Here is a 24,106-nt window from a genome sequence, read left to right on the forward strand (position 1 = left end):
TGACCTTGCGTGACGTCATTCGTACGTCACTAGGGTCATAAGAGTTTTTCGTCAATAACTCTCGATCAAATTGAGCTAGAGAGACGGGAAAGCTACCAATGGACTCGGGAAGACCTTGCGAATCGAATGATGTGCAATATGATCTCATTCATCCAGCTTCGTGGCCTGACCCGACTTTAACCATCTCTGTAGCGGCGCTGTTTGTCCAGCGCCGCGCTGGTAGGCTTTGCCGCGGACTCGGGGCGGTCACGTGATGCCCGGGGGCTGGCTGCCGGCTGGGCCGCCCGGTCGGGGCGCGGAGCCAAATACACGGCAGTGTGCTGACCCGAGGTCAGCGACTTAAGCCGACTTCACCAGAACAAACAGCATACCATTCGACGCGCCGGAGCTAGGCAAGCACAAAGATGCTAAAATCGCGGCTCTGCGACCATTTGTTGCGAAGTTATCTATCAAAAACCGGACCCGTAATTTGGGTCACTTGAAATGACCTCAGGGGTCACCAATGAACCCGAGACCTTAAAATGTGGTATCATTCGATGCATCTGGTAACGGCGCACATGCTCGTTTTTTCCGCAAGGTTCTAGCTCCATTAGAGGCGAAACGGCGAGCTGGGGTCGTACCGACCCCCCGGAAACCCTTTTTGTATACATTTAAATGAGGAACTTATAGAAAGAACACCTTTCTAATTTTTTGCATGTCGATTTTAAAGGACCTAAGGTTTATTTTGAAGAAATAAAAATGGCAAAAATTTTGGTCCCAAGGGCCATTATAGACAATTTAAAAAAATACTACGACTTTTTTCAATATGTAAAGCTTTTCTTTCCAATTTTAAAAATAATGTATTAATCTTTGATTCGTCGTTAGTTCAACGCTGTTTACCGTTTGTTGCTTGCTTAGCTCGTTTTTGAGTTATAGCTCATCAAACTCACCCTTACAATCTGAAGTTGAGAAAATATTATGCAATGTAACTCAAAAAGTTTTCTTCTGAGAAGTCTGATATTTTGGCAGGTGTTTTTGGAGCCTATGATTACCCCTTGTACCAATTTTCATTCAAATCTGAGAGATGAGGGTGACGGGCCTGGTACGATCTATCGTGGAATGCCCCAGGGCCCAGCTAAGAATCGTATCAATGAACGTTGATCCTCTCGGGTGGCCGATGCCATTTCTAAAGCAGTCTAAAAAATGGTGTTATTTGATCCGCTCCATATCGTCACAGAAATGGAATAAGAAGCTGAAAATGCGGTCACTTCGACATAAAGGTCTGAATTCTAATCCCCGAAAAAATCGCGTGCGTAGGCCGCTTGAATTTTATGTAATTGCTCTCCGGAACTTACTTATTGAACGCACCTAGTAAGAAAAACTGAACATCGATTTGCGATCCTTCATGCTCACTGTAGGGTGTGTCACTAGAAACAGATCAGGCGCTTCCGCTGATTTTCCTTGTCCCTGTGTCTATGGAAGCCCATTGGTGCAGTTCTTTTTTCCATGCATTGAAAATTCGATCGGCGCCGGCTGAAAGAAGTTCGGGACTTATCGTGGCGCCCGGCGTTGCAGTCTCCATGTTTGGCGTAATGCGTTTGATGACACTAACACCAGCCGCGCGCGTCTTCGCCTGTTAGCGTCGACAGACGCTGTCAATACGGATGCAAGCGATGCAAACGAGGCAGTATCCTCTATTTAGACAACGGTTACACAGAAAAGATGCATCGTTGCCATTCAATATATAACAGATGTAAATGTATCAACCTCGCTGACATTAATCTCCAATGGTCAATCTTATTCATTATGTATCACTTCGCGGGCGAAATATCATCTGAAAACCGTTGATGACGGCCGCTACAGCACGGTCGGATAAACCATACCTGTCAGCTGCCAGTGCAGTGTTTGTCAGATCATCATCGTTTGAGTTTTTGATGCATTCCTTCATCTCAAATTCACTTGTGAAAATCTCAAATTCACTTGTGACGTCTTCATTGCTGTCGTTGGTGTCGGTCGTTGCCGGTGAGTCTACCTGGCCCGTCTCGTTGATAGTGACGCCGCTGGAATAGGTACGGAGGTAGGAAGGACCAACTTTACCCACGTCGCCCCTCCCCTCGTTCCGCTCCCGTCTCATTCTAAGGCTCGCAGTCTTACCTCGTTTCCCCGTCTCCTCGTAGTCCACACCAACCAGTCTCTCTTCCGAACTCCTCTCTGGTCTCGAAGCAATGCTATTTCCGCTGGCGGTACCCGGTTTGAAAGTGGACGGGTACAGCTGCGCAGCTCTTTACAGCGGCAGCGGGCGATGTCAAAAAGCTTACGAAACAGACTCGCGTCAGAAAGACTTTGTTTCGTTTGTCCCTTCCGCATTCTTTTGGGCACCTTGTTCGATCGGCGAAATCTTTCGTAGACTTACTTTACCTTCCGAACTGCATTGTGCATTTGTAATTGTATCGTTGGTATGCCCTCACTCGACCACATTACAACCACCGCTTCCGCTGCTTCACGCATGCAGTAACGGTCCGCTCACTTTTTCTATCCCCTGCCAAGAGTCTCACACAGTTCACTACATCTCTGTTTGTAGGCAGCTGATTTACTGGCAGCACTTTGGGAGATCCGATAACAAAATGTTTCGCCTTGCTTCGCAATGGCATCACTGCGGCACGGATTGTCCGATTCGATTGCGCCACACGCACTTCCGCCCACGCCGCAGCTGAAACCAGACTGACCCACGTTCTTCGCAAGCTGTTGTTGTTGTTGTTGATGTTGTTTCCCCACGTAGCAAGCGCTACGTAGCCTCTCGGCTCTGGAGGTATCTGGCGGCGGCCCCAGGGCCGCCACCACGCCGCTGCTCCGGACTTCCTCCTCCCTCGGGAGTATGTTGCCTAGGTGTCTCAGGCGGAGACGCATCAGTGCCGGGCAGCGGAGCAGAACATGCTCTGGCGTGTCTGCTTCCCCCTCATTGCAGCAACGACAGCCAGCCGCCCGGCAAGTCAGCGAGCTGCACTGGCGCAGTCCCGGTCGGGGTTCCCGCCGATTCGATGCAGGTGCTGCGCGGATCCCGACCAGTGACCAGCGCGCAGTTGGTGCATGCTCGACTGCTACCTCACGTGGTGTCGTGCTGGGCAGCGGTGCGGGTAGGTGGCCATCCATCAGCCGTCTGTACCAGCCGTCCGGCCAGTTGCTTCTCTCCTCCGCTCTGGCCATCCGGGACGCCGCACGGTATACTGTGCGGACATCGACCGGGACGTCCTGCTGTGGAAGAGCGGCGGCTTCCTTGGCGATGGCGTCCACCCGTTCATTGTGTTCCAGCTCGCAGTGGGGCGGTACCCATTGGAGGTGGACTCTTCGGTTCCCACCAGCCACTAGGGCCGCCATATTCTCCCAGATGGTGGCAACTAGAGGGGACGTCTGGGCCGCTGGTCCGCCCCTCTGCGTCGCCAGCGACGCCTGCGAGTCGGAGCAGATGATTATGTCGCGCTCGAGGGGCGGGCGTCCCAGGAGATGTTGCACTGCCGTCTTGAGCGCCACCATCTCAGCCCAGTAGGTGGAACATAACCTCCCCGCCGCCTCTCGCAGTTCTTCTGTAGTCCCGTCTGGGTGCTCGATGAGGACTCCAGCGCCGCCGTTCGTTACTCCGCCGGTCGCCGACCCGTCGGTCCATCTTCGCTAGCTCGTGTGCCTCAGGGAGACAGCACGTGACTCGGAAGCCGACACATTGTGTTGCCGACGGAGGGGTGATACCCGGGACCCCGCTCACATTGCCCTCTGTCCATCTGTGCTCTCATTCTCCCTCCCCCATTCGGGATAGTCTTGCCAAGGCTGCTGCGTGATTCTATTACAGGGATCATCTGTGGGACCCTGAACGGCCTCAGCACATTAAGATAACAGTATGTTTCGTCCGACGTCCATTTAAACAAGAAATACCAATCGAATTTTAACCGCCAAACGGTGTTGGCCGCTACAGGCCAACGGCGAGTCATATGGCTGGTGTTAGCGCTACGATACGCATTGCACTCAGTATGGAGACTTCAACGCCGGGCGCCACGGGAAATGTCGAAATTGATTGGGCCCGCGCCGCCTGAATTTTCGGTGCAGCGAAAAAAGAACAGTGCCAATGGGCTTCAATGAACCCAGGGACAAGGAATATCCGCGGAAGCGCTTGATCTGAGACAAAAATATTATATATGACACACCCTAAATTGCTCAGGCATTCTCGTCGACATCCTGTATTCTACTGAGATGTCCAGTCCGAATAAACACAAGATTATGATGTAGTGTCAGTTACGAGTAGTTTCAGAGTTTTGTACCCGATTGCCATTGAAAAAACCTTGCAAAGGGTTTTTAGCTTAGCTTTTATAGCAAGCATTCGGGACATTCACCTGACCAATATCCCGAGTATCTCGGCTGGCAGTGCTGCATTTCCAAGCTAAACGGCCCGTTGTTAGTTGATAGGTGTTCAACACTTGACGTTTTTCCGTCATTGGCACACAGTGTCCTGTTTGGTCCAGTGTGGACCAGTTTACGTGTCCGCACTGGACCAGGTCCAGTACGTGACCAGGTCTGTGTTACGTCCGTCCGTCGGTCCGTCGTTCCATGCGGTCCCGAGCCAGCCGTGTCTGTTTGCCGTCATCGATCGCCTGTGTCCGTGCGCAATGACCTCGGTAGATAGGGGCGGTGTGGTGACCGATAGCGACGATCCTCCTCCGTGCCGCCCACCCTAATGTCCGCCGTACCATCCGCCCCACATAGCACCATAACGCCCGCACGTACCGCCCCACCGTCCGCCGTACCACTACCGTCGGTACCGAACCCTCCGCCGTATGCACCGTCTGTACCGTAACCTCTGCCCGAGTGGCCGTCGTACCATCCATACTGTCCGCCTTCGCCCTACCGACCGCCCTACCCTCCGCATGGCAGTGACCCCGCCCGGCCGCCGTGACCCGACCCGATCTCGGGGGCCGGCCGCGGTGTGGTGTGATTGCTCTTATGAGTAACGGCGGCTGCGCCGAGGACTGGCGACACGCTGTTCGTTTCGGCTGGAGTGGGATGCTGTCTGCTGGAACTGGAGTGTATGCCCCGAAGAAGGTGTCTGGTCAGTACAGAGATGTGGGGTCACGTGTGCAGATAAGTTCGAGATAAGTTGGGCTGCCTCGCGCTCATTTGCCGTGCTGGATGAGCTTTTTGCGCGAGATAAATCAAGATGACCTTTTAGTGCGCTTGTTCAGTTGTTACCAGGCGCACGTGCGGCACCTGATGCAATATGAGTTTCTCATTTTTGGATTTATATTTCTAGCCTAATCATCTGGTTTATAATTGAAAGAGCTCATGATGATATCCTTATTTATGCTATTATTAACTATTCTTGGAACATCATAATCGAAACTCTGCAAAATTATGCTATCTGAACTTTTTTGGGAAAGTTGGTGATTTACAACAGTGCTTTGTAAATGACCCTCTATTGAGATACGCTATAAATAGTCGTTGTTGGGTGGCAATCGCCACGTGATCACGACCCGTTTTCACCAGGTCCAGCCGCGAACCCGGTGAGCGGCACGGGCCGTTGTCACGCCCATTATATAGAGAAGCCACGCCCCATCTGTCGGCTGCATGGCTCTCAATTAGTTAAGTGGCCGTGTTTGGTGAATCGATCGATCGGTGGGCGGGCCACACCGCCGCCGTTTCGGCATCTGAGAAGTGTCGATAATGCTGATAGCGCTGTCTGCTCCCTGGTGCTCAGCCTGATTGATACCGGCTGCCGAGAACGTTTTTATGGGCAATCCATGGGATTGGGTGTTCATAGAATCAGACTTGTGCCAAGGTCCCAAAAAGATCCGAGATCCAGGGTTCGCAGAGTCCAAGGTCTGGGACCTTGAAGGATCCTGGACCTTGCATTGTCATTTTTGTCGCGAGACCTTGGAAACCCAGGACCTTAAAACATCCATATGTCGCGAGACCTTGGAATCCCAGGACCTCAACATTTGCATATGTCGCGAGACCTTGGAATCCCAGGACCTCAACATTTGCATATGCCGCGAGACCTTGGAATCCCAGGACCTCAACATTTGCATATGCCGCGAGACCTTGGAATCCCAGGACATCAACATTTCATGTGTCATGAGACCTTAGAAACCCAGGACCTCAACATTTCATATGCCGTGAAACAATGGAAACCCAGGGGTCAGGACCTCAAAATTTTGGTATGCTGCAAGGCCCTGCAGAATGCAGACCTTCAGTCCCAGTTTTATTATTTGTCATGGGATCTTAGGAGAATGGTCTGGATCTACACCATCATTTTGCTGAGGGACCTCAAGAATCCTGGAAGCTGGACCATGAGGTTTATGTTGCACATGGGCCACTAAGGACCCTGCAGTTGCACTAGGTTTAGTAGGTTTTGTCTGTAAGCACTTCAATAAATATATATGGTTGAGTGACCAGCTGCAAGGGCTAAGATAGATACATGAAGAGAAAACGAACCAGACTGTGTAGACATATATAGAGCCAAATCGTTGTCATGGCTGTAAGGCAGAACTGGAACAAGAGACCTGGTAGGTACTGTAGCTTTTTACATTATCAATGTTATGGATTATGAAACTGTCAAACAGTGGACAGTGGTGGTTTGGAAAGTTCTTTTCTAATCTCACCTCACATATTTTCTGGGTTGTGATATGCCGGGCTTGAAGCTATTTGGAAGCTACCCACTGACCTAGTAAGTGTCAAACTTATTTGTTTTGCAATTCATCAAATCACCATTGAGCAATGAGAAATATAAGCAATGATTCCATGACAGTTCAACTTTTTCGTTTAGCAGGTTTTCGTCGGACAATTTTTCGTCTGCAGATTTTCGTCCGCAGACTTTCGTGACTTCGTCTATGCATTTCTTCGTCTGTGCATATTCAAGTCCGCGCATTTTTTCATAAGGACATTTTCCGCCTCGTCCAGACGAAAAAATGCCGGACAGAAAAATACTCAGACGAAAAATGCACCAAATCAATTCGTACAGACGAAAAAATGCAAGACGAAAAAGTCAGACGAAAATCTGCCGACGAATAACCGTCTGACGAAAAAATTGTCACATGGAATTTTGTTCAGAGCCTTCAATCTAATGTGAATGAACAGTAAGTAAGGTTTGCGCTCGCTTATACTCTAATTCTATTGGCTTAGCCGATCAGTTTTTCTGTGAGCGTTCGCGCAAACAAGACTTAGAACATATTTGAGTTTTTATCCTAGGTATTATGTAACTGAATGTGCAGAAAATCGAAAGCATATACCTATCCAATTCAACTTTTACGTTTTTATGAAGCCTGTAAGCTTTATTTCTGGTTTTTTGATATTGCCTGAAAGGATACTTGAATGTCTGTCTTCAGTGACTATAAGGTGCTATCCTACATTCCTACTGATCAGGTAAGATTGAATTGAAAGGTACATGACAATACAAATTGCAAGGCCTACCTATTACCTACCTATATGTTTATGAATTTGTCAGGTTAAAGAAGGAGAGATTGATATTATGATTCATTTTTAACTTGTGTTGAAGCTCCCCTTACCTATGTTGGTTAATGATAAAACCACCACAGTCCACAGGTTTGCATAGGTTCTGCCCTTTTCAATGTTGCTGGGCATCCGTTGGCAGAATATTAGTACCTAATTAGAAGTAAGTCTGTTCATCAGAATGTTAGTTTGTTTAAGTTCTTGTTGTGGGACCCTGAATATTTTGGATCCTGAGATGTATTCTTGCCGTGGGACCTTGAGGACTGTGGACCCTGAACTCTGAAGTGTGTACTTGTCATGGGACCTTGGGGACTGTGGATCCTGAAATTCACACTTGTCGTGGGACCCTAGGGACTGTGGATCCTGCAATGCATTCTTGTCGTGGGACCTTGGGGACTGTGGACCCTGCAATGTATACTTGCCATGGGACCTTGGAAACCTTGGATTCTAGAAATTGAATTTGCCGTGGGACCTTGGAAACCTTGGATTCTAGAAATTGAATTTGCCGTGGGACCTTGGAAACCTTGGATTCTAGAAATTGAATTTGCCGTGGGACCTTGGAAACCTTGGATTCTAAAAATTGAATTTGCCGTGGGACCTTGAGGATCCTGGATCTTGATTTTTGGTCCCGGCACAAGTCTGCATAGAATGCCATTGGCGGTACTATGACCCGCGGCTGCTGCATATATGAAGCTACTTGGTAATATGCGAATTGGTGCTCTTCAAGCATTCGCTCAATGTTCGTGCATCAGTCGCTGATCATTTTCATCCCATCTTTGTGCTCATGGAATGGGCTTAACGGACCAAGTTTCAATGTGCAGTGCAAACCGCACTCATAGGCATAAGGTTGCGGAACGAGTCGCAAATATGAACCGGTATTTCAATGATCTTTTATCAGCGAAACAATCGGTTTTGTTGATAGACCACTGTATAATAGTTATTGTCAATTTTAGTTAGGTACTAACTTCACTCGATGATTTTACTTACTTTCTAGCTTGCACGTTTTCCTTCGACAAGTCAATTTTCCAGGTGACATGCGGGACATTTTCAAAGTGACAGGTTGTCTCGAATCCAATTTGCATGCTTCACTGTTCATGTTGTCACCATGGCAATACTGTCGGTAATGGTGCCTATGTTTCGGTTAGGCTGTTGCCATGTTGAAGTACTGGGAGCTTCATTCAGTGCTCATCTGAGTTTTAACCATGGTTTGGTAACCTGAGATAGTTCTTTGTTACCTCTTCTTCTCGGGGACTTTTGGTGACCTAAGGTAATATTTTGTTCTGCATGGCCGGCGCCAATCATCTAGCGTTAGAGAGAATAGATACCCTTGCACACAATATACATAGAATAGTCCCTGAAGCATTAACCAGTAATAATCGACGGTTATCAAAGGGCACTTCACGTCATTTTATTTAACTTTTTCACATTCACGTCAGTTCGAAACGTTGGTTTGTGAAGTTCGCAATGCTTGCTCAGTCTTATCTCTAATTACTACATTGCATATTACGCATAAAATTGCTCCCATGTTATGTTTATACTGGCGGATGAACTTCGTCCATGGATTCGTTCATTTCTTAAGGCCTGGTATGTCGCAAGCAAACGTCTTAGTTACCCTGTCAATGCACATCCCTCGGCTGGTGATGTACCCACCTTCCAACCTGACCTTTGACTACACTAAACCGCTAATGCGCGCCGATTGTCGCCCATTTTAGCATCCTGACACTGACAGTGCGGTCATTGTCTTGTAAATCTGTCCGTGGTGACCTTTTATGGCCTATTTTAGTCTGTCGCAGCGTGTGGTAACTGGAGTGGGAGGATTGACACATAGTACAGCATGAACTTTTCCCCCTCGGGGACCGAACTTGAGTTTAATATCAACTGCCTAATCCACTGGTGCCTTATGAGGCTCTGCATTTGTATTAACGAGTAGCTTTCTGATTAAATGTGCTAAGTGCTTCGCTCTCTAACGCAGAAACTTGATAGCAAATAAAGCCCAACAGAGTTGGTTCGTGGCGAGTGTGGTGTTACACAATCACAGCCCAAAGGCAGTGGTGCTCGATCTGGCACGGGTCTTGTGCCATGCCATCGCCCATCACACCTTTGGTCATGTGTGACCGCTGACCAGCGGGCACTGTGGACAGGATGTGCGCGGCCTCGGGGACCTATCGGTCAGCACTGAGGACGGAGCAGAAAATAGTAACGACATCGGAATGGAGAGATGTCAGCGTTATGCAATTACGAATGGAGTGCTGATTAATTTTAATGTGCTAACTTGAACGGCATTGTCTGTTGGCTTATTTATGATGTTTTCGCTCTCAGAATATTGCTTGCTATCTTGCTACCTACCTATTACATGCATATTGAAACAATATACATGTAAATCTGGAAGCCTGCTTTCAGTTAATCATATTGGTTTGATTGTTGCTGCCATATCCCGAAATCACACTTACCTGGTCTGTTGCTATGATCTGAGACTCGATTATGTCCGAAGCTCGGGGACTGACCACTGATCGATCTACTGGTAGATTCCGTTCCAGGCGAGAGGTTTCACGCTCCACGTGCACTAATAAAATCATCTGACGTCTATGGTGTGGGACCCTTCTCTCGCCTCCATTCACATTCTCTCCCTGGGCCTCACCTGTCGCTACCGCCACGAACGAGAATGCTCCCTCCCTTCTCGGATCATTCGTCGATAATGTCTTCGACTGCATCGAGCTTAAGTCGTCTGAGAAAATACTCTGTAAGGAAGGCGGTCGGATAACAAGCAGCCTTCCTACTTGGAAACTTTTTTTATTGCTCATGCGATACGCGACAGCTAAGTTGTGATGTAGTCGCTGTGAATTTCTGTGTGACTAGTGAAGCGGTTGGCTGATAAGTGTTCACCGCGCATTGGCGACTTCAGAGCGTCACGGTACTGAGTAGTGTCACGACAGCTACCATAACCGCGTTACGCAGCTGCCTGTCACACTGTTGTGATGCGTTTTACCTGTTTTCTGTAGCATAGTGGCTGTCCGTGCGACATTTTTTTTTCACAATCAATTTATTGCATATTCAAAACACAGTATCCAGACATAAGACCAATCATTACATCATTACATCAACCTCACCACGCCCCCACGCACCCCACAACTATCACACCACACGGGCACACCCCGCAGCCTCAACACCCCACTAAGGGCACCGTGCCGGTTCTGCTCGCCTGGCTAAGCCAGGCGAGCAGAACCGGCTGACCGGAACCGGATAACAGGCACACGCCTGTTATCGCCCCGGCCCCGGGGAGGCTGTAAGCCTCTCCGGTGCTCCAAACGGGCCGCTGGCCCCCGCCCGCGCCGCCTCGCGCCCCATGCTGCCATTTCGCGAGGCGACGCCCCTACCCGCCGACCCGCCCTGCGACCCGCCCACCAGTCGAGCCGGTTTGGCGGGGCGCGCGGCGGGCCGGCGGCCCAGCCTCCCGTCATATGATGGGAGGCTAGGCACGGGTTGGCCGTGCGACATGGCAGAGTGTCGTGTACCTGCGTGGCTCGGGCTCGGCTGCATTGCTTGGGCTCGGTACGGTAAATTTAACGACTTCGACAGCAGCGTGCATTTTAGTGTGTTGCAGCATGTCCGCTGCATGGTTGTTATGCGTTCCTCAGAAGTGGCGATCGATTATTGGCAGACTCATTCCAGTAGCGGGCTCGACAGCGGCCAGTTTTCGGACGATTGCTCGGTGCAAAGGGTTCCGGGGTGCGGACATGGCGGACAACAAACCATGCGGTGGCTGCATGGACCCTTGGTAGTTTGACCTATAAACTTTGTTTATGGTGATTAATTAATATATGCATAGGTTCAACCGCCGACATTCCTAGTTCTGAATGACATGGAACATTACGGCAAACATACTTTGGGAAACGCCCGTTATGTTGGTGTGTTCCGGGACATGCAATGCACATTCAATGCGGCACTAAACGATAAACTAGAAAATGGCTTATCTTTTCTACAGAAAAATTGAATTGCTGCTTGTTTGCCTTTGCCTTGTTTTTTTTTTTTGTCCATGCCTATGTGCACTGTGCATGATTGTTCCCTTTTAGTATATTGGCGAACTCATTGATCACCGAACCCGGAACCACCGAGGTGCGAGGGTGTACCGCTGCTACCCGTTTGGCGTTCCGGGCTACTAAAGTGTCCCAAAAAATAATTCGGCCAGATTAAAGTATTTTATTATCCTATCCATATCCAACTTAGAATGTGTGGGAACTTAACCCTCGCCCGTAAACGGCGATCTGCCACCTTCGCCCATGCAGGGGGGGGGGTGGTTGGTGCGACCCCCCCCTTGGCGTTTGAAAACGGAGCGTCGTAGAGCTTAGCGGAAAAGACCAACGGATTGCTCTCGCCGAGATCTCGCGATTGGTGGTATATTTTTTGGTCCTAGGTCAACATTTGACCTACTTTTGACCGGTCAAAGGTCAAATTTTCGGAAAAATAGACTTTTTCAAATTTTCCGCGGCGATTGCGGCAAAACGGTGAGAGATATCGACTTGAAACCTTCACTATCGTGTTCCTTGATCAATTCTCTATCGTTTGGTATGTATTTCGTTTCCCTAGCTCTAAAAATGGCGCGTTGGGAGCGCCGGAAGTCGGCAAGGTCACAGTCGGCGGCAGAAATTCGAAAAATCAAAATTTAAATTTTTGAAATCTGATTGTATTTTTGGATTTGGGATGTCCATTTGCTCCCTATAGAAGCTAATATTGCTGCATATTCCCATTGAGGTGACAAGAATTAGCAAAATAGTGGTTCGGGCGCTTTTCAAAAATAGTACCGGACGCTGTTCCTCTTGTGACGTCATAGCTCCGTGACCTGACCTGACCCGGTCAAGTTTCTTATACCATATGATAGCCAATACTTGCCCCAACATGCATGGGAAGTTTCATCACGATCCATCAACCGATGTCCGTACCACCGGCAGGAAACCTCGGGCGTTGGCACTCAGTTTGTGAAAATCCGGCCGGAGGCTGTTCCCTTTGTGACGTCATAACTCCGTGACCTGACATGACCCGGTCAAAATTTTTTTATCAAAAGATGCGCAAGGTTTGCCCCATAAGGTACCCAAAATTTGGCGGCGCTGCGCGCCGCCGTTTTTGCACTATTTCCGAAAAACCTCAGGGGGGGGGGGTTGCACCAACCCCCCCCCCTACATGGGCGAGGGTTAAGTTTCACTGTTGAATTATGACTCTGTCCACATAACAAAGCGCGCATATTGGCAAAAAGCAACCATGACGAGCATGCAATAGTTCATTAGTATGACTTTTTGAAGGAAGGCACTGTTGGCTCCTGTTCTGCATTTCATTTTTATTTATCCGACCAGTCTAAATCCATGCCGTGCCTCGACCATCGTCTATAAGCGCCGTTCTTTGCCGGGAAATCCCTCAGTAAGCACTAAGCGCATACCAGCGCCGTCCTTTGCGTGCTTAACGTCGATTTATCAAACGCCAATGACGTCATAGAGCGAAGGACGACAATGTCAACCGTTCCCCATGCATGACGTCTGAGCCTGGTCTGGTTTGTACTGACGAGGTATCAGCATCGGTACCCGGCTCAGCCGGGTGCACGGCGAATTGCACTGCCGATACAGCGACGGTAGGGTGACACGATAGGGGCGACATCTATACTACCCTGGCGGCAAGTGGTAGAACTAGGTCCATCTTGCGTCGAGAGGTTTTTGGGGCTGCTTCTGTCATTTCAGGATTGGGGCGCTCACTAGTGGCGACTGAGATCACAGTGCATTAGCCCCATAGTAGCTGACATTCAGTAGCGGCGGAACACCTTCAATTAAGGGGGGGCACCCCTCCCCGTTACGCCGCCTATGCTGACATTTGCATTTCACGAGGCTTCGTTTGGATATCCCCGGCAATTAACTCGGCAAAGCTGATAGACAAAGCTGCTTTGCCTTGTACATTAGGTATTTCGCTGGACATGACAGCAGAAAAACAATTCCCAAAATTTGTGGTAGCAAATGTGATTTAGGGTAAATGGCTTTCAAGGTATATGCTATTTATCAATTAACTAGGTGCCGAGCATTACGCGCAGCAGGGGCGCGGGAACTACTTTCCGACTGGGGGGGCACACCATAATAGAGATCAACCTAGGGTACCCCCAAATCTAGTTTTCTCACCGGTTTTAGGCCACTTATTTTTCACCCCTCAGCTTTTTCAACAAAAAATTAAACATTTGCAAAAAAGTGTGGTATTCCGTCTCAAAGCTGTGGGGGCACCGCCCCCACGGCTCCAGAGTTGGGGGGCAAGCTGCCCCCACTGCCCCCCCGGCTCCCGCGCCTATGACGCGCAGCGTAATAAATCAATTTTCAATAAAATCGGCCCAGCAGCGGCCGAGTTATGGCCAGAATAAATTTGGCGTCTCCTCCTGGCCGGCGGTGCTCTGTTCCGGTATTCATTGCCAAAGGTCAGTGACCTTCCGGCTCTGATTTCGCTCAGTTTTGAAAGCGAAGAAACTGAGCCTAAGGCGCGTGCCGTCTGCTCGGCGCCGGCCGCGGCCCAAAATCCCGCAAAGATGCGCCCGCCACGTGCAAACCGGCGAGCGCACCCCCACCAAAATTGAATACAACAAACAGATGCACGCGCCCGACCCGGCGCCAAAGTTTCAACCCCCTAGCCCGCACCGTCGCCTCGCAACAGCCCGCCAAGCGTGACGGACGCGTTACATACATACATACGTACAGACATTTTGATTTTTATATAAGTAAATTACACCGCAGCTCAGGTTCGCCTCGAACAGCCTGTACCTCACATGTTTATGGTGACGTATACCATATGTATATTGTATATTTTATCGCTTACGGAAAATAAAACATCGACGACAGCATCTGAACAAAAATTCATCAAAACGTTGACACTGACAAGTGTACTAAAAGTGTCGTGATGCGTTCCCGACTGTAAATCTACCCGTCGTCATCGGCCGGGTCAGATGGGTGCCCGGCAGTGCCGGAGAGCCCGCTGCCGAGTGCCGCTGCCGCCGACTACCGAGGCCGGCGTCGAACGTCGTCACCGACGGCAATAAAGCGCCGACGAGCGGCTCTCTGCGGTCAAGTGCCGCCGCATGCGGTCTGAAGGGTGCCGGCGCCGGGTCATCCGGGCAGGCTGTCTCAGAAGGGGTAGAGTGGGATGGGGTGGACGAGGAGTCTGTATGGGACGTTTTGGACATCTGAAACTTACGGCAAGACCCCCCCCCCATTTCTTTAAACTAGGGATGTTCACGTCATTTGTATATCAGGCCTAAATTGTAACACACACTTACAAGGCGTTGATTTGGGCTCACGTTCATGAACTTCTTTTTGCGAGTTTGCCATACTATGCAATTGCAGATTCGTTTGCCAACTTGCCATACCATACATGCTGATGCGTTCCTGCACCTTGTTAGCAGCTATATCCGTACCTAAACATTACTAGTTGTCGGAATCCATTATACCCACTATGGACTCGGAGCCGCGCTAGACGCTGTCTGTGCCCGGGACTCTGCCGGGCATTATTCGCTCCCGGATCCACCGTGCCCGGGTGCTGTCCGTCCGTCAGATCACATAGGATTACGGTTATTGTGCTGCAGCACCGGACAAATGGTGCCAGCCGGCCGCTGATCGGCGCGGGGCCTAATGCGGGCGGTGTGCTGTCGGGGAGCCGAGGGCACATCTGGGCAGGCTGCCTGCCAGCTGATGTAACGTCACTGTAGCATATGAGTTGAATGCTTATCTCAAAAGTAATGTTATGCATGCTAATTATTTTTAGTCTCTCTGAACGATGTTGTTTTTTAGATGGGGGACAGTTTGGATGATTTTAATGGACCTCCACAACGGCATCGGGCAAAGACCATTTTTTTTCGTGGTCTTGAAACAGGTATGCACAATCTGATAGTGGGGATTTCAAAAGCGCTGCAGGACTTTTTGTCTTTCATGGGTGTCTGGCATTGTGACAACTGACAGCGTTTCGTTTTTTTATATGGCATGGTCCTTTATCATGATTTTTTTCTTTTTTTGTAAGTGGTCCTTACCATACTCACGACCCGTTGACGTTTCTAGGACGACTCATGGGCGTTGTGAGAAGGCCAGCTTGCTCAAATGTTTGTCTTGCTCCCTCAGTCACTTGCCTAGGCGTCTTTCAAGTGGTCGAATGTGTTTTTGATGCATTGAAAACACGTGGTAGATCCCTGTGAGCGCCATTCGTGCGTCACTGTGTGATGCGTTAGACATTAGTGGTCCATTGGGAAGTGTTTTAGGAAGTGGCCGCACATCCTGCCCAGAAGCACCCAACGCCCAACCCGTCTCGTCTCACCGCCCTTGTTGCACATTGCACATCGACACATCGACTACCTTAATGTGTTTGTGTTCTCCGGATTTTTCATGTTTTGTGCGCGAAAGCTGGATGGTTTTCCAGCTACGGTTAGCTCCTGGATGCTCATCTCAGCTCCTCAGACAGTTAGATTTATTTTATCTTCATTCACACCAACCAACCGAGCTGTGCAATGTGAATACCCCACTGAACTCTACAGGGTCCGGCAAAAGTCTTGACGTAGTTTTAAAATCGTTCCACACTTGAAGTCATTGTAAATAAAAAAGTTGTTCAGCGCTCAATGTATTGTCCACAGGCAAGCAAACACTTGCGAACACGGTTCGGCATACTGGCCACGAGAGTTGAGAGCACAGACGGCGGGATTCGTGACCACGCAGACTTGAGCCGCGTCTCCAGCTGCGCGAGGTTGGTTGCTGGCGTCTGTTTGTCGAGGTCTTGCTGGACGATCGCCCACAGCTTTTCAATGTGATTTAGGTCGGGACTGTTCCCCGGCCACTCCTCCTTCGCCCAGAAGTGCGGCAGGTTGTCTCAGCACCACTGCTGGGCTGTGGCAGAGCGATGCGCTGGAGCCCCTTCCTGCATGAAGATGGCTTTCGACCTCTCAGCCACCATCCGTCGCTTCAGAACAGAGCCGTTTCTGGACCATTTGATGGCAGACAGGCAGGATTCCTCCGAGATGGTCTCCACATAATACTTGGTGTCCACCTTGGTCTTGGGCGGGATGACGTGGAGCAGCTCACTGAGCACTTGATGCGACATCATTCCCCACACCATCAACTTCGCTGGGAATTTGACAGGAGCTGTGGGCACACTGGCTGCGTCGGGCGCCCAAATGAGGCCATTCTGGCGATTTGGTGGGTTTTGCACTGGTCGGAGAGGGGCGCCGACATTATTCGCGACCAGACTTTGCGACATTCCCGCTTGAATCATGCCGATGGCTCGATTCCTGAGGCTGACATCGTCATATTTGACCATGGTGTTTTCAGCCTTCATTTCAACTGCACGCTCGCTATTCAAATGACCTCGCACAATTAGCCGCTGACCCTAAGGTTATCCGTGGTCTTATACCCCGGGGCACAATAGATGCGCTGACACAATGGCGTTTAAAGCAAAACGCTGGGTGGGGCAAAACGCGCCTGGGAAGACACAGAAACTAGAATATCACATACGGCAAGACTTTTGCCGGACCCTGTATAATGTGGAATGCGCATCGGCCGCCAAATGGTGTCCAACGGTGCCGCCATGTTGCGCAGACCAGAAAGCGGCCGCCGCCTGTGCTGGGGAATAGGGAATTCGGGACCTCGATTTACGTTTGCGGTCGCTGCATCCGTTACGCTCAAGCTATGTGGACACGGAACCCGGCATCTTACGCAGAATTGAGTGGAGAACAAGATGAAATCCTAAAAAATCATCAGCTATAAGGAACTAATACGTTAAACCCTTATAAGTCAATGGGGAAATATGAAAATTGTTATTTTGGCGCCGAGAATGATCTGAAACTATCTCAAGCATATAAAATCATGATTTCATGCACTCTTTGCAAGGTTCTATGCTTCATATTTGCATTGTTGCCCTTGCGTGACGTCATTTGTGACGTCACAAGGGTCACCATTTTTCTTCAATAACTCCCGATCAAATTGAGCTAGCGAGTCGGGAAAGCCACCAATGGACTCAAGAAGACCTGCCGAATCGAATGATATGCGACATGACCTCTCTCGACCAACTTCGTGACCTGGGGGTGCTGACCTGACCTTGACCTGAGGTCAATACCCTTAGTTGACCTGACCCGAACAAAAAGTAAATCACTCGATGCGCCTGAGCTAGCTGAACACGATGATGCCAAAATCGCGGCTCTACGGCCATTTTTGGCGAAGTTATTTACCAAAAACCGAACCCGTGCCTTAGATCACTTGACCTGACCTCAGAGGTCACCGGTTGACCTGAGACCCTTACAGCGGGTTCCTACCAGTCACTCTGTATTATACTTTGCCGCATACGACCACTTTACCGCTTAATTCTAGTTTAATTAGCGGTGCATTAGCGAGGTGGGTTCAATCAACCCCCTCGGCCGGGGCAAATGTAGGTCAGGCGAGTAAATTTGAGGAATTCTGAAGATACGATCGTGTTCCCCACTCAATTCTGCGTAAGATGCCGGGTTCCGTATCTACGTAACTTGAACGTAACGGATACGGCGGCCGCAAACGTAAATCGAGGTCCCGAATTCCCTATTCCTCAACACAGGCGGCAGCCGGTTTCTGGTCTGCGCAATATGGCCGCCACCGTTAGACACCACGGCCAATAGGGTTGAAGCGGCATTGCTCCCCTGTGGAATACCCCAACTGGCTCGGTATTGGGCGACCTCACCGCTCGGACGGCGGACGGAGGAATTGCTGGTTCTCGGTTCGCCCGCCAGGTGGCAGTAGGAGCCGGTCCTGGTCGACTGAGTCCCCCTGTTTGGCCGTCTCCCCTGGCGACAGGCACCGATTGTGTGGGTGATTAGAGACGGCGATCGATCACACCACGACGGCCGTCCAGGTCGGGACCCGCGAGCTGTGCCGGGAGCGCCTTTCTTCATAGATGGGAAGATAGATCGGCACCGGTTCCTCTAGCTGCCTCTCGCAATGGTTGTAGGTTGTAAAGGTGTTCTCCTGTCAGGAACGCTCGCGTGGGTCCCAGTCGGACTCAGCCTCTTCCAGTGGCGGATCCAGGGGGGGGGGCAAAATGGGCATTTGCCCCTCCCAAACGGCATAATTTTAACATTACGCCTATGGACGAGGCATGGAAAGAATCGATAAATTGTTATGGTTTGCCCCCCCCCCCAAAAAAAAATCTGAGCTGGATCCGCCTCTGGCCTCTTCGGCAAGCTGTTTGTCGTTTGTTTATTATAAACTGTGTGTACTATGACATCAGATTGTAAATCGTGTGAATTTATCGGCACAGTTGACCACATCCGTTTCTGATGTGGTCCAGATCGGACCACATCAGATCGGCCCAACCACCACTGACTTGAGTGGGCGTGTGACTGATATCAGGCCCAGTGAATTCTCTGATTGGGCCAGATGTGGGTCTCATTTGCTCAGACGAACTCGTCCAGCATATGCTTACGCTAGCACTTGGCAGAGCCATGGTCTGGATGAGTCATTTACCCTTTTTTAGAAATAAATTTAGTCCGAACCGAACCTTTTGAATGGAAGGACTCACAGGGACAGAGCCCCCGCTCAGCATAGCTTATTGCGTTGGCCCTACCCTCTGCCCTCAGATCGCGTAATTCCTGGTCTATGGCATAATTTACAGTCGGAAGTTCAACGTACGCACATAGCCGCGTACGGATCGTCTTCAACTTTTTTGGATTTCCGGCGATTCTCCGTAATTTCCTAACCCTGGATGGACGAGGGATGTGTTGATCTATCTCGAGAAATATGCCCTCGCTCTAGTATCATGCAATGATATTTTTTTGTACATTTTCTTTTACATAACTGGATTGATTCTTCAAGTGTCACACATATTCCATGAATTACTTTTTTTAGCCCATGCTAATCGCGCTCCTCATGAAACAGTTTCTGGCTCGCAACCATAATGTGCTCCATGTTCTCACTGACTGCCCATTTTCCGCGCCATGAATCGCCAGATGTCGGCAAGATGCAACACTGGCCACCGTCTGTTTGAATCTGACGTGATATGTTTACATCCCAGCTCAGAGATCGCATCGGTTCGCAACGCCAAATGGCGTGCGAGCGACAAACGTCGGCTAGTGTGGCGAGAGTGACATTGTGCTCGTTTGAAGCGGATGTTTTGGGTGGCGAACAAGGGGGATGGTTTACGTGTGTAATAATGGGATTTATTATTAGAGTAGAACTAGATGCGGGGATGTCAATAAGCGAGATCGTGGTATGCACTATGCAATTTGTAGAATGCTTTTATGTGGAAAATAAGAAGGCAGCGTCGGTGGTGGCATGAACAAATATTATGCATCTGCACTCTGTATATAAAGCGCGACACTCATACCGGCGAACATATTTTTCGTTTTACGGTGACAACTGAGTCGATGCTACCTATGTAGTTAAACCGAGGCTGCATGATGCTCAATCCTCCTGATCAAACACCGTCCTCTATGTCTTACCTTTTGCTATGTTTTCCGAACACTTATATAAGTGAACGAGTTTTTTACCCATGCAGTTGCACGTGTACATACCTCAGCGCACGCCGATCCATTCACGCGTTAAATTATCCATCGTCTTGTCACATTTCAACCTCAGCTGGAGCCATGTTTTCCTCCACTTGCGGATGCGTCGAACGGTTCCCCATGTTTTATGAAAAGCATCAGCGAGCTACATTAAGCGCCGAATTCCAAACAGCGCCCGAAAGCGTCTTCCTTCGCGATAGTGGTAATTTGCTGTAAATGAGCGTCACTGAGATCAGTTAACCTTCCAGGCGGTGGGGGGGGCATTTTTTGCCCCCCTTTAGTTTTTTCAATATATCTCGAGAATCGCTGCGCCGATCGTCACCAAACTTTCAGTACCCTTCCGGGAGCAGCTAGCGCACATGGTGACCAAAAATTTTTCCAAAGGCTGTGATAGGTTGGCCGCTAATGACGTAAAAGTGACGTCATTTTTGCCATTTTCGACCCAAAAAAAGGTTTCGCGGGAAGAGCTGTCAGGCCTACAGCTTTAGAGATACAGAAAAATGTTTCTGATATAAAAGGTGTGGAATCAAAACAGCTACAAAACTGCTATTTCGGTTTTTCATTTTTTTTGGATTTTGACCCCCAAAAATAAAAAATAGATATTTTGAATATAATAGCCAAAAAATCCAAAAAGTTTTTTGAATTTCGAAAAAAACGGAATATATGTGATAGTCCCTACCGCCTTCTATCTACATACCAACTTTGAGATCGATACCTCTTTTTTGGCCAAGTTATAGCGAAAAAACTGTTCAAAATTGATGACGTCAAATTTTCAAACTCAATTTTTAGCAATTCTAGACCTCGTAGCGCAAAACAAAGACCACCATTAGACTCCCCGTGACGAGCTGCATCGAATCGATACCCATTTTATGCAAAAATATCAACTTTGAAATTTGACCTTTTTTGACCTGACCTTGACCTGACCTCCACCAGAAAGTGACCTAAACCGTGCCTGATGGTCTTATAACCAACACCATTGAATTGGAAATGAAAAACTGGCCATAATACATGCATCGCATAACCTTAGTAAAGTTGGGCTCATGTGGTGACCCTTGGTGACCTTTGGTGACCTGACCTGTGACCTGACCTGGTATGACCAGTGACCTCTAATAGCAACATATGTACTAGACAACTGACGCCTTATCGCTGATTTTCGACAAAATGCGTTTTACTCGGTGTTATAGCGCTTTCCCTAGAAGCCCCGTGAACGGTGAAACATTTTATCTTTGACCTGACCTGTGACGTCATCGGTGACCCCGAGGTCAATGAAATTTGGTTTCCTTCGACAAATTTGACAGGGCTATCGAACTCCGTTTGAATTTTCCGGATCCGTCCATTAGTTTTGGAGATACGGGGGGGGGGGGGGCAAAAATGCCTAACCGCCTGCCGGGTTAACACATGATGACGCCATGGTATTTATTATTTAATATCTATTTCGTCCAAGGTGTTCATGCCGATATTTGTGCTCGGTATTTCTTCGAAATGCGGCGTCGATTGCTGCGTGACATAGGCATGGGGGCTAATCCCTATTGTCTGTGGTGTCTTGTGGAAAGTGACCCCTTCCACGCGCAAGCAGCACAACAATTCATATGTTCCGAGGAGAATGACGTTAATTTCATGCGATTGACATATTACATTTGTCCGTTGAGAGTCGTTTCTCCCCTTTGTCTCAAGAGTCGATTATTCACATGTTGACGGCATACGTTTTTGTAAGTCACAGCATTGAACAAATGCAACATTGAAACTTGGAAACACGAAAAGCATTATGAAACGTGAGCTAATATGAGGAGATGCTTTCTGCTCTGCCGTTTTGGCTGATTCTGCTGTTTTAATCTTCACTGATTTGTTCTAAAATGTTACCGGTTCAGCCCATTGTGGTGTTACGCATTACAACCGGTGCCTTGCGGCGCAGTATAGCTTGCAGGCGATCGGCCTCGCGGCACATGTGTCATAACTCATAACCCGTCATAGTGTTTGGCTCGTTACTGCAACTAAACACTACATTTCTGTGCCTATGCTTATCAAAAACACTAGCAGGCATGTTGCTAGTGTTTACCAAATGCTTCGATCTGCTTGCGGCGGTCTGCTTCGATATTAGGTGCATATGAAAATGGCTGCACGATGAAGTAGGTCGTTGGTCGTGGTCAACAGTAGCGGCGGAACACCTTCAATTAAGGGGGGGGGCACTGCCGACTTTTGGTCCCATTCTTTCCATGCAACGCCCATAGGGCTAATGTTAAAATGCCAAAATCAAAGGGGGGCATGGTGCCCCGGTGCCCTCCCCGTTCCGCTGCCGGACTGGTCAGGTCAAGTCACATTATCGATCAGTCAGTACCTTCACGCTGCTGACTGGAGGTATTACTTTGGCCAGTAAGGGAGAGGCTGTTTCCCCAAAATGGTAGGAAAGATATAGTTTAGGGAGTCTAGCTCAATTGCCACCTTACGGCCTGAGCGTGTCGTATGTTTCTCGTGAGCCGCTTCTATTCACTTAGAATTCCTCCCCGGGGCTGTGTCTGTATCCCGGCGGTCGGGCCGGCAGCGTGTTTCGAAAACATCCCGGCACTCGGCCCACCTCCGTATGAAGCTCACGTGCGGATTCCATCAGCTGTGGAGGAGCCGCCGGGCGGCACGGCGGCGCCGGCCGGCCGGCCGGCCGCAGCTCGGCTGCACTGAATACCGGCGCACGGCGGCGCCGGCCGACGGCCGAGGCCGGTATTCAGTCGGAGCTCAGTGGCGACAGAGCGCGGACGGTGACGTGGGTTTGGAAGCTCGTGCGTCAGGTAACCGGCTGAGCGGACTGTCGGCGAGCGCAGGCCTCCTCCGGTGATCGGGTGAGTGTTCTGTGATGTTTGGTCACCTCTGCATCGCCCGCCAGTCCCTGTGAGAGGCGTACCACCCCGCCGGCCGGCCGGCCGGTCTGAGCCCCGCCCCGCCCAGTCGAGCCGGCCGGCCGGCGAGCGGCCGCCGCTCCGAGCGCTCGCGTCTCGCAGCCGATAGCCGGTTTGTTTGCGGCGGCACGACGCAGGCCGGCCGGCCGATTCGCCGTTTCTGAGTCACGTTTGGCCGGAGCCGTGCTCCTGTTCTGAGACGCAGTGTCGACGGCGGCGGGTCTGCCGTGGCGTGCTCACCGGCCGGCCCGCTCGCCCGGCGTGGTCCCGGCGGCCGGGCGAGCGGCGCCGGCGGCCGGGGTTTCCGTGACGGCCAGGAATGCGGTCCGATCGGCGGCACGCGGCGCCGTGGCCCCGCCGAGGGCGGCCGTACCGGGAGCGATGGCGGCCCAGAGCTGTCGGACCGCCAACCGGCCGGCCCAGCCGCCATCGCAGCTGACCAGAAAGCCGCCATTGCTGCCAGCCGCTGTCGGAAAGCCGCCGCTACTTCAAGGCACTGCCAGAAAGCCGTCATTACTTTTAGGCGTTATCGGAAAGCCTCAGTTGATTGTAGGCGTTGTCGGGAAGACGCAATAGCTGTAGTCGTTTTCGTAAAGCCACCATTACTTGTAGGCGCTATCAATATAACACGGGAAGGTCGAGTGGCTCGTCATGACACTCCTCAAAGAAAGTTTCTGGTCATTCTGTTCGCTACGGCTCCGTAGTCTGGAAGTGTATTACGGGGCTGCGCCAGCTCGGTCGCCGGGCTATGGTACCTAGCTCCCGTCTCTACTGTCTGTGCCGAGACGGTGACCAGTCCTGTTATGGGCTGGACTCAACGGCCATGAGTCCATGCAGAATCCCGATGAGCCTTGGCGTTATTCTGATTTTTCTCCGGTGATGTCACGACAGGGTGTCTCACTGGTGATCGACGGTATACACTTATACATAAACACGTTCTGTCGAAGTGTCGCTCATTGGAAATGAAGTCATGTTCCCGCGCCAGAGCCAAGTGACCCACCGGACGGGTTATGTATTGCCACTGTCAGAATGTCAATCCGTCAACGAATAACATGAACGCTCATATGGTAATTTGCACTTTGAAATGCTCGGACCCTGCCACTGATTTAGGTATGTATGTATGTATGTATGCATGTATTTACGATCGTGGACGATCCACACATGGCGTGGCGATTCCTGCCCAGGTAATGCACGAATACCATGGATAGGTTCGTCGTGAGCCATTTTTACT

The 24,106-nt window shown here is 50.0% G+C and overlaps 2 protein-coding genes across 3 annotated transcripts in view; both read left to right on the top strand.

Annotated features, from left to right (window-relative positions):
• Window positions 1-24,106, top strand: part of LOC122388351 (neurocalcin homolog) — a 153,645-nt gene that overhangs the window by 59,191 nt on the left and 70,348 nt on the right. The gene's annotated exons all lie outside the window — the stretch shown is intronic.
• LOC122388352 (neuronal calcium sensor 2-like) overlaps window positions 22,666-24,106 on the top strand; it is a 49,586-nt gene continuing 48,145 nt past the window's right edge. Inside the window, exon 1 of the mRNA XM_043379383.1 lies at window positions 22,666-22,818. The gene's annotated coding sequence lies outside the window, so the exon portion shown is untranslated. The remainder of the gene's footprint in view (window positions 22,819-24,106) is intronic.

Source organism: Amphibalanus amphitrite, unplaced genomic scaffold, assembly GCF_019059575.1.
Source record: "Amphibalanus amphitrite isolate SeventyFive unplaced genomic scaffold, NRLGWU_Aamphi_draft 000319F_arrow, whole genome shotgun sequence".
NCBI lineage: Eukaryota > Metazoa > Arthropoda > Thecostraca > Balanomorpha > Balanidae > Amphibalanus > Amphibalanus amphitrite.